We start from the raw sequence: 9,983 nt of genomic DNA on the forward strand, positions 1-9,983 counted from the left end.
GCAAAAAAAATAAAAAAATAAAAAATAGGTAAATATAACATTCCATTTCAGTGCTTGCTGAGCCTTAGCTACGGGACAAGCCTTCGTGAAACGTTTTTATTTTTTTTTAAACCATCAAGTTAATGTCTACCTAGTAAAACTTTAGCTAAACAATTTGGGTAAAATATTTTGAGATAATTATATGAAAAGCATAATTGCAATATATTTGGCCCTTTGAAATTCATCTCTAAAATTCTTAACTAATTTCGTTGGAAAATAAACCTTTAGAAATTCATCTATAGAATTCTTATCGAATTTCTTTGGATATTAAGATTTACTCCCATTTAACCCAAACCGTTTCTCCCAATTCCCATATCTCCCAATCCCATTTGATCCAACACTATGTCTTTCCCCCAATTTCTTTTGTCCCAATTCAGCATAAAACATATGTTAATAAGTTCAATGAGAATTTTTTGTTTTATTAACAATGATATGTTTTACATATTCAGTAGAAGAATGTTTAAGAAAAGGTGGCAGCTAACTATTAGGAGAATATTTTGGGAAAGGTGGCAGCTAACTATTAGGAGAATATTTTGGGAAAGGTGGCAGCTAATTAGTTGGAGAATGTTTTGGAAAAGGTGGCAGCTAATTAATAGGAGAATATTTAGAAAAAGGTGGCAACTAATTAATAAGACAATATTTTGGAAAAGGTGGCAACTATTTAATATGAGAATATTTTGGAAAAGGTGGCAACGAATTAAAGGAACCATTGTTTTGGAAAAGGTGGCAACGAATTAAAGGAACCATTGTTTTGGAAAAGGTGGCAGCTAACAATTAGGAAAATATTTTGGAAAAGGTGGCAGCTAACTATTAGGAAAGTATTTTGGAAAAGGTGGCATCTAATTAGTAGGAGAATTTATTTATTTATTTATTCATTGGAGGGATAGGGTTGCAAAGCCAAATTGACTTATGTGCAACCCCCCAAAAGCATTAAGGTACATCAAATGAACCGAAAAATATTAAATTCAGGCGTTGTTTAATGTTTTGGAACAGGTGGCAGCTAATTAATAGGAGAATATTTAGGAAAAGGTGGCAACTAATTAATAGGAGAATATTTTGGAAAAGGTGGCAGTTAACTAATTAATAGGAGAATATTTTGGAAAAGGTGGCAACTAATTAATAGGAGAATATTTTGGAAAAGGTGGCAACTAATTAATAGGAGAGTATTTTGGAAAAGGTGGCAACAAATTAATAGGAGAGTATTTTAGAAAAGGTGGCAACTAATTAATAGGAGAATATTTTGGAAAAGGTGGCAAGTAATTAATAGGAGAATATTTTGGAAAAGGTGGCAAGTAAATAATAGGAGAATATTTTGGAAAAGGTGGCAAGTAAATAATAGGAGAATATTTTGGAAAAGGTGGCAAGTAATTAATAGGAGAATATTTTGGAAAAGGTGGCAAGTAATTAATAGGAGAATATTTTGGAAAACGTGGCAACTAATTAATAGAAGAATATTTTGGAAAAGGTGGCAAATAATTATTGGAACCATTGTTTTGGAAATGGTGGCAGCTAACTATTAGAAGAATATTTTGGAAAACGTAGCAGCTAATTAGTAGGAGAATGTTTTGGAAAAAGTGGCAGCTAATTAATAGCATAATAACCTAACCTAACCTAACGTTTTGAAAGCAACCCTTTGCGGCATAAAATATTAGGCGAAACCATTCGATTGGGAGAAATGAGAATTGAATAGTTTGGGATAAAAATTCCGATTGGGAAATATAAGATTGGGAGAACTGGGAATCGGAAAGTTTGGGATAAAAATGTATTTTGGGAAACACAGAATTGGGAGAAATGGGACCATACCGATATTAAACCCTAGAGCTTCATTGGACATTTATCTCAATAATTCCTATCGAATTTCTTTGGGAAATAAACCTTAGACTTTCTTTGGAAATTTATCTCAAGAATTCCTAAAGAATTTCGTTGGAAAATATTCTCTAGACGTTCTTAGGAAATTTATCTCTAGAACTCCTAAAGAATTTCTTTAGAAAATAATCCCAAGACATTCTTAGGAAATTTATCTCTAGAACTCCTAAAGAATTTCTTTAGAAAATAATCCCAAGACATTCTTAGGAAATTTTTCTCTAGAACTCCTAAAGAATTTCTTTAGAAAATAATCCCAAGACATTCTTAGGAAATTTTTCTCTAGAACTCCTAAAGAATTTCTTCAGAAAATAATCCCAAGACATTCTTAGGAAATTTTTCTCTAGAACTCCTAAAGAATTTCTTTAGAAAATAATCCCAAGACATTCTTTGGAAATTTTTCGGGGTCGACTAATCTGCAGGTCCTCTGAATGTCTGAAATGCAGTCCACGGTAGGAAACCTACTATTTGTAGTATGCAGGTCGGTTCACATTTTCAATATAGGAAAGCAATTCTAAAATTCATTGCCTAATATACAGTCCAACAAATTTAGAGTTTCAACTCTGAAATCTTTTGACTAAAACGCAGTACTCTGAAGTGCAGTGCTCGAAATCTATTATTTTCAACTCTGAAACCAATTGACTAAAATGCAGTACTCTGAAAAGCAGTCCACGAAAATAATAAATTTCAACTCTGAAATCGATTGACTAAAACGCAGTACTCTGAAATGCAGTACTCAAAAATTATAATTTCAACTCTGAACTCTATTGACTAAAACGCAGTACTCTGAAATGCAGTCCTCAAAAATTATAATTTTAACTCTGAAATCGGTTGACTAAAATGCAGTACTCTGAAATACAGTCCTCGAAAATTATTAATTTCAACTCTGAAATCTTTTGACTAAAACGCAGTACTCTGAAATGCAGTCCAACAAAAATTATAATTTCAACTCTGAAATCGATTGACTAAAACGCAGTACTCTGAAATGCAGTCCTCGAAAATTATCAATTTCAACTCTGAAATATTTTGACTAAAATGCAGTGGTCTGAAATGCAGTCCAACAAAAATTATAATTTCAACTCTGAAATCGATTGACTAAAACGCAGTACTCTGAAATGCAGTCCTCAAAAATTATAATTTCAACTCTGAAATCGTTTGACTAAAACGCAGTACTCTGAAATGCAGTCCAACAAAAATTATAATTTCAACTCTGAAATCGATTGACTAAAACGCAGTACTCTGAAATGCAGTCCTCAAAAATTATAATTTCAACTCTGAAATCGGTTGACTAAAATGCAGTACTCTAAAATACAGTCCTCGAAAATTATTAATTTCAACTCTGAAATCTTTTGACTAAAACGCAGTACTCTGAAATGCAGTCCACGTAAACTATTAATTTCAACTCTGAAATCTTTTGACTAAAACGCAGTACTCTGAAATGCAGTCCAACAAAAATTATAATTTCAACTCTGAAATCGATTGACTAAAACGCAGTACTCTGAAATGCAGTCCTCGAAAATTATCAATTTCAACTCTGAAATATTTTGACTAAAATGCAGTGGTCTGAAATGCAGTCCAACAAAAATTATAATTTCAACTCTGAAATCGATTGACTAAAACGCAGTACTCTGAAATGCAGTCCTCAAAAATTATAATTTCAACTCTGAAATCGGTTGACTAAAATGCAGTACTCTGAAATGCAGTCCTCGAAAACTATTAATTTCAACTCTGAAATCTTTTGACTAAAATGCGGTGGTCTGAAATCCAGTCCAACAAAAATTATAATTTCAACTCTGAAATCGATTGACTAAAACGCAGTACTCTGAAATGCAGTCCTCGAAAATTATCAATTTCAACTCTGAAATATTTTGACTAAAATGCAGTGGTCTGAAATGCAGTCCAACAAAAATTATAATTTCAACTCTGAAATCGATTGACTAAAACGCAGTACTCTGAAATGCAGTCCTCAAAAATTATAATTTCAACTCTGAAATCGTTTGACTAAAACGCAGTACTCTGAAATGCAGTCCAACAAAAATTATAATTTCAACTCTGAAATCGATTGACTAAAACGCAGTACTCTGAAATGCAGTCCTCAAAAATTATAATTTCAACTCTGAAATCGGTTGACTAAAATGCAGTACTCTAAAATACAGTCCTCGAAAATTATTAATTTCAACTCTGAAATCTTTTGACTAAAACGCAGTACTCTGAAATGCAGTCCACGTAAACTATTAATTTCAACTCTGAAATCTTTTGACTAAAACGCAGTACTCTGAAATGCAGTCCAACAAAAATTATAATTTCAACTCTGAAATCGATTGACTAAAACGCAGTACTCTGAAATGCAGTCCTCGAAAATTATCAATTTCAACTCTGAAATATTTTGACTAAAATGCAGTGGTCTGAAATGCAGTCCAACAAAAATTATAATTTCAACTCTGAAATCGATTGACTAAAACGCAGTACTCTGAAATGCAGTCCTCGAAAATTATCAATTTCAACTCTGAAATATTTTGACTAAAATGCAGTGGTCTGAAATGCAGTCCAACAAAAATTATAATTTCAACTCTGAAATCGATTGACTAAAACGCAGTACTCTGAAATGCAGTCCTCAAAAATTATAATTTCAACTCTGAAATCGGTTGACTAAAATGCAGTACTCTGAAATGCAGTCCTCGAAAACTATTAATTTCAACTCTGAAATCTTTTGACTAAAATGCGGTGGTCTGAAATGCAGTCCAACAAAAATTATAATTTCAACTCTGAAATCGATTGACTAAAACGCAGTACTCTGAAATGCAGTACTCAAAAATTATAATTTCAACTCTGAAATCGTTTGACTAAAACGCAGTACTCTGAAATGCAGTCCATCAAAAATTATAATTTCAACTCTGAAATCGATTGACTAAAACGCAGTACTCTGAAATGCAGTCCTCAAAAATTATAATTTCAACTCTGAAATCGATTGACTAAAATGCAGTACTCTGAAATGCAGTCCAACAAAAATTATAATTTCAACTCTGAAATCGATTGACTAAAACGCAGTACTCTGAAATGCAGTCCTCAAAAATTATAATTTCAACTCTGAAATCGTTTGACTAAAACGCAGTACACTGAAATGCAGTCCAACAAAAATTATAATTTCAACTCTGAAATCGATTGACTAAAACGCAGTACTCTGAAATGCAGTCCTCAAAAATTATAATTTCAACTCTGAAATCGATTGACTAAAATGCAGTACTCTGAAATGCAGTCCAACAAAAATTATAATTTCAACTCTGAAATCGGTTGACTAAAACGCAGTACTCTGAAACGCAGTCCTCGAAAATTATTAATTTCAACTCTGAAATCTTCTGATTAAAACGCAGTACTCTGAAATGCAGTCCACGAAAACTATTAATTTCAACTCTGAAATCGATTGACTAAAATGCAGTATTCTGAAAAGCAGTCCAACAAAAATTATAATTTCAACTCTGAAATCGATTGACTAAAACGCAGTACTCTGAAATGCAGTCCTCAAAAATTATAATTTCAACTCTGAAATCGTTTGACTAAAACGCAGTACTCTGAAATGCAGTCCAACAAAAATTATAATTTCAACTCTGAAATCGATTGACTAAAACGCAGTACTCTGAAATGCAGTCCTCAAAAATTATAATTTCAACTCTGAAATCGTTTGACTAAAACGCAGTACTCTGAAATGCAGTCCAACAAAAATTATAATTTCAACTCTGAAATCGATTGACTAAAACGCAGTACTCTGAAACGCAGTCCTCAAAAATTATAATTTCAACTCTGAAATCGATTGACTAAAATGCAGTGGTCTGAAATGCAGTCCAACAAAAATTATAATTTCAACTCTGAAATCGATTGACTAAAACGCAGTACTCTGAAATGCAGTCCTCAAAAATTATAATTTCAACTCTGAAATCGTTTGACTAAAACGCAGTACACTGAAATGCAGTCCAACAAAAATTATAATTTCAACTCTGAAATCGATTGACTAAAACGCAGTACTCTGAAATGCAGTCCTCAAAAATTATAATTTCAACTCTGAAATCGATTGACTAAAATGCAGTACTCTGAAATGCAGTCCAACAAAAATTATAATTTCAACTCTGAAATCGATTGACTTAAACGCAGTACTCTGAAATGCAGTCCTCAAAAATTATAATTTCAACTCTGAAATCGTTTGACTAAAACGCAGTACACTGAAATGCAGTCCAACAAAAATTATAATTTCAACTCTGAAATCGATTGACTAAAACGCAGTACTCTGAAATGCAGTCCTCAAAAATTATAATTTCAACTCTGAAATCGTTTGACTAAAACGCAGTACACTGAAATGCAGTCCAACAAAAATTATAATTTCAACTCTGAAATCGATTGACTAAAATGCAGTGGTCTGAAATCCAGTCCAACAAAAATTATAATTTCAACTCTGAAATCGATTGACTAAAACGCAGTACTCTGAAATGCAGTCCTCAAAAATTATAATTTCAACTCTGAAATCGTTTGACTAAAACGCAGTACTCTGAAATGCAGTCCAACAAAAATTATAATTTCAACTCTGAAATCGATTGACTAAAACGCAGTACTCTGAAATGCAGTCCTCAAAAATTATAATTTCAACTCTGAAATCGTTTGACTAAAACGCAGTACTCTGAAATGCAGTCCAACAAAAATTATAATTTCAACTCTGAAATCGATTGACTAAAACGCAGTACTCTGAAATGCAGTCCTCAAAAATTATAATTTCAACTCTGAAATCGATTGACTAAAATGCAGTGGTCTGAAATGCAGTCCAACAAAAATTATAATTTCAACTCTGAAATCGATTGACTAAAACGCAGTACTCTGAAATGCAGTCCTCAAAAATTATAATTTCAACTCTGAAATCGTTTGACTAAAACGCAGTACACTGAAATGCAGTCCAACAAAAATTATAATTTCAACTCTGAAATCGATTGACTAAAACGCAGTACTCTGAAATGCAGTCCTCAAAAATTATAATTTCAACTCTGAAATCGATTGACTAAAATGCAGTACTCTGAAATGCAGTCCAACAAAAATTATAATTTCAACTCTGAAATCGATTGACTAAAACGCAGTACTCTGAAATGCAGTCCTCAAAAATTATAATTTCAACTCTGAAATCGTTTGACTAAAACGCAGTACACTGAAATGCAGTCCAACAAAAATTATAATTTCAACTCTGAAATCGATTGACTAAAACGCAGTACTCTGAAATGCAGTCCTCAAAAATTATAATTTCAACTCTGAAATCGATTGACTAAAATGCAGTACTCTGAAATGCAGTCCAACAAAAATTATAATTTCAACTCTGAAATCGGTTGACTAAAACGCAGTACTCTGAAACGCAGTCCTCGAAAATTATTAATTTCAACTCTGAAATCTTCTGATTAAAACGCAGTACTCTGAAATGCAGTCCACGAAAACTATTAATTTCAACTCTGAAATCGATTGACTAAAATGCAGTATTCTGAAAAGCAGTCCAACAAAAATTATAATTTCAACTCTGAAATCGATTGACTAAAACGCAGTACTCTGAAATGCAGTCCTCAAAAATTATAATTTCAACTCTGAAATCGATTGACTAAAATGCAGTGGTCTGAAATGCAGTCCAACAAAAATTATAATTTCAACTCTGAAATCGATTGACTAAAACGCAGTACTCTGAAATGCAGTCCTCAAAAATTATAATTTCAACTCTGAAATCGTTTGACTAAAACGCAGTACACTGAAATGCAGTCCAACAAAAATTATAATTTCAACTCTGAAATCGATTGACTAAAACGCAGTACTCTGAAATGCAGTCCTCAAAAATTATAATTTCAACTCTGAAATCGATTGACTAAAATGCAGTACTCTGAAATGCAGTCCAACAAAAATTATAATTTCAACTCTGAAATCGGTTGACTAAAACGCAGTACTCTGAAACGCAGTCCTCGAAAATTATTAATTTCAACTCTGAAATCGATTGACTAAAATGCAGTACTCTGAAATGCAGTCCAACAAAAATTATAATTTCAACTCTGAAATCGATTGACTAAAACGCAGTACTCTGAAATGCAGTCCTCGAAAATTACTAATTTCAACTCTGAAATCTTTTTTTAGTCTTCGAAACATTTTTGAAAATTATTTACAAAATTATTTTTGTACCATTTTTTTATACTTTTTACTTTTATTTAACTATTTCAAAATTTTTCAGATTATTATTATTTATTTTTAAAATGTTTATAACAGAATACCTTTCGAACACTTCTGCGGGGCTTTTTTAATTTTATTATATTTTTATTAGTCTTTTTTTCAAGACGTCATTTTTTGAATATAACAATAATCATTATTAAAGTTTATTAGCGAAGCATATTTAATATAATAGTTCCAATCCTTTATCCAAAAGGAACATTTTTTTAAATATGTACGACGAAAAAATGATGCAGAAAGTTAAATCTGTTATCCCGTCCTCAACAGACGGATGGATAACCGTTCTCAACTTGAAGTTGCACTTGACCTTCTGCATCATTTTTCTTCATGCAAATGCGGTAGTTGGTTCATCTATCTTAAATGGCCTTAATAATTATTATCATCATTTTCAACAATACCGACATTTTTGGCAGTTATTACAACGCTTAAAATATAAATACTAAAAACCTAAAAAAGCTGTACAGAAGTGTGCGAAAAATATGTTGTTAAAAAGAAAATTGAAAACAATGTTTAAAAATAATGTTAAGAAAAAAATTTGAAAAATAAAAAATTAAAGAACTAAAAAGGTTAAAATAAGTTAAAAAATATTCTTGTACAATTTTATAACTGAAACTTCTTTTACAAATGAGTCATTTAAAATGGCTATATGTTCTTGGTTACTCTGTATAGGAGTTCATATTGTAAACCTTTTTCACAAATGTTTCGAAAACTAAAAACATATCATTAAATTCGGGTGAAAAATCTGGGAAGAAATCCTTCTGCGTAGAGTTTACAAGTTCTCTCCCCGCTTGTTAAAGGAGTTTTCCTCCGCGGTCTAACCCGGTTTCTCCTTTCCATCAAAACATGCAGAGGTTAACGGTAATAGTTAGTATAGGGCGCTGTCGGTTAGCTGTGGCATAGGGGCTAGCCACCACCCCTCTATGCATTGTAAAGGCGTTACAGAAGTGGCAATAAGTCGCAAGATGACTCGGTCCAATTAGCTAGCTGAACTTACTCTACTTTTTAATCAGGCCTATAAATAATCCATTTTATATAACGAGTGATCTATAGGAGTAGTAAGCTATTTCTTTTAAATTTTATTCATTCTATCACTCACAGAGTTTAATTTAACCAGGGATAGATAAAATTTTAGAAGTAGGAATGGTGAACTGAGAAATGTGGGCGCGCGTCAAAGTTCCGGACCCCCTTCCACGGGACGGAGGGGTAAGCAAGAAGGTATCGTTCCTTTCAACCGAATTCCCAATGGACCGAAAACCCATTCGACCGAATATCCCGCAATGATTTTAGATTTCCAGCCCAATGGCTATATTCCCGATGGACCGAAATCCCAATCGTCCGAATATGCCCCTAAAAAATACATGAATATAACTTGAAACACTGTAGCCGTCAGCGATTCGGTGGTGTAGTGGATACGATGTTGGACTGCGAAGCGATAGGTTGTTGGTTTGAATCTCCGAAAGGTATGTTAACAATATTAAAACTAAATGTTTCGTGATACTAATTAAAACGCTCACTTTCATTCCTTTCAAGGCAAGAGATATATAGAATTAATAAACAAATTGTGCTTAAATGATGTACAGTCTCAATGGTAGTTCCATCAATGTCTTTAAATTTTAAATTAAAATTTTAATATTTTGGTTTCGGGTGGGTTAGGTTAGGTCAGGTTAGGTTAGGTTAGGTTAGGTTAGGTTAGCTTAGGTTAGTTTAGGTTTGGTTTGATTTGGTTCCAATAATTCGTTGACACCTTTTCCAAAATATGCTCCTTTTAATTAGCTACCACCTTTTCCAAAATATTCTCCTATTAATTAGCTGCCACCTTTTCCAAAACCTTCTCCTATTAATTAGCTGCA

Source organism: Phalangium opilio, unplaced genomic scaffold, assembly GCF_054372755.1.
Source record: "Phalangium opilio isolate 3A_F unplaced genomic scaffold, DU_Popi_V2 ptg000038l_1, whole genome shotgun sequence".
NCBI lineage: Eukaryota > Metazoa > Arthropoda > Arachnida > Opiliones > Phalangiidae > Phalangium > Phalangium opilio.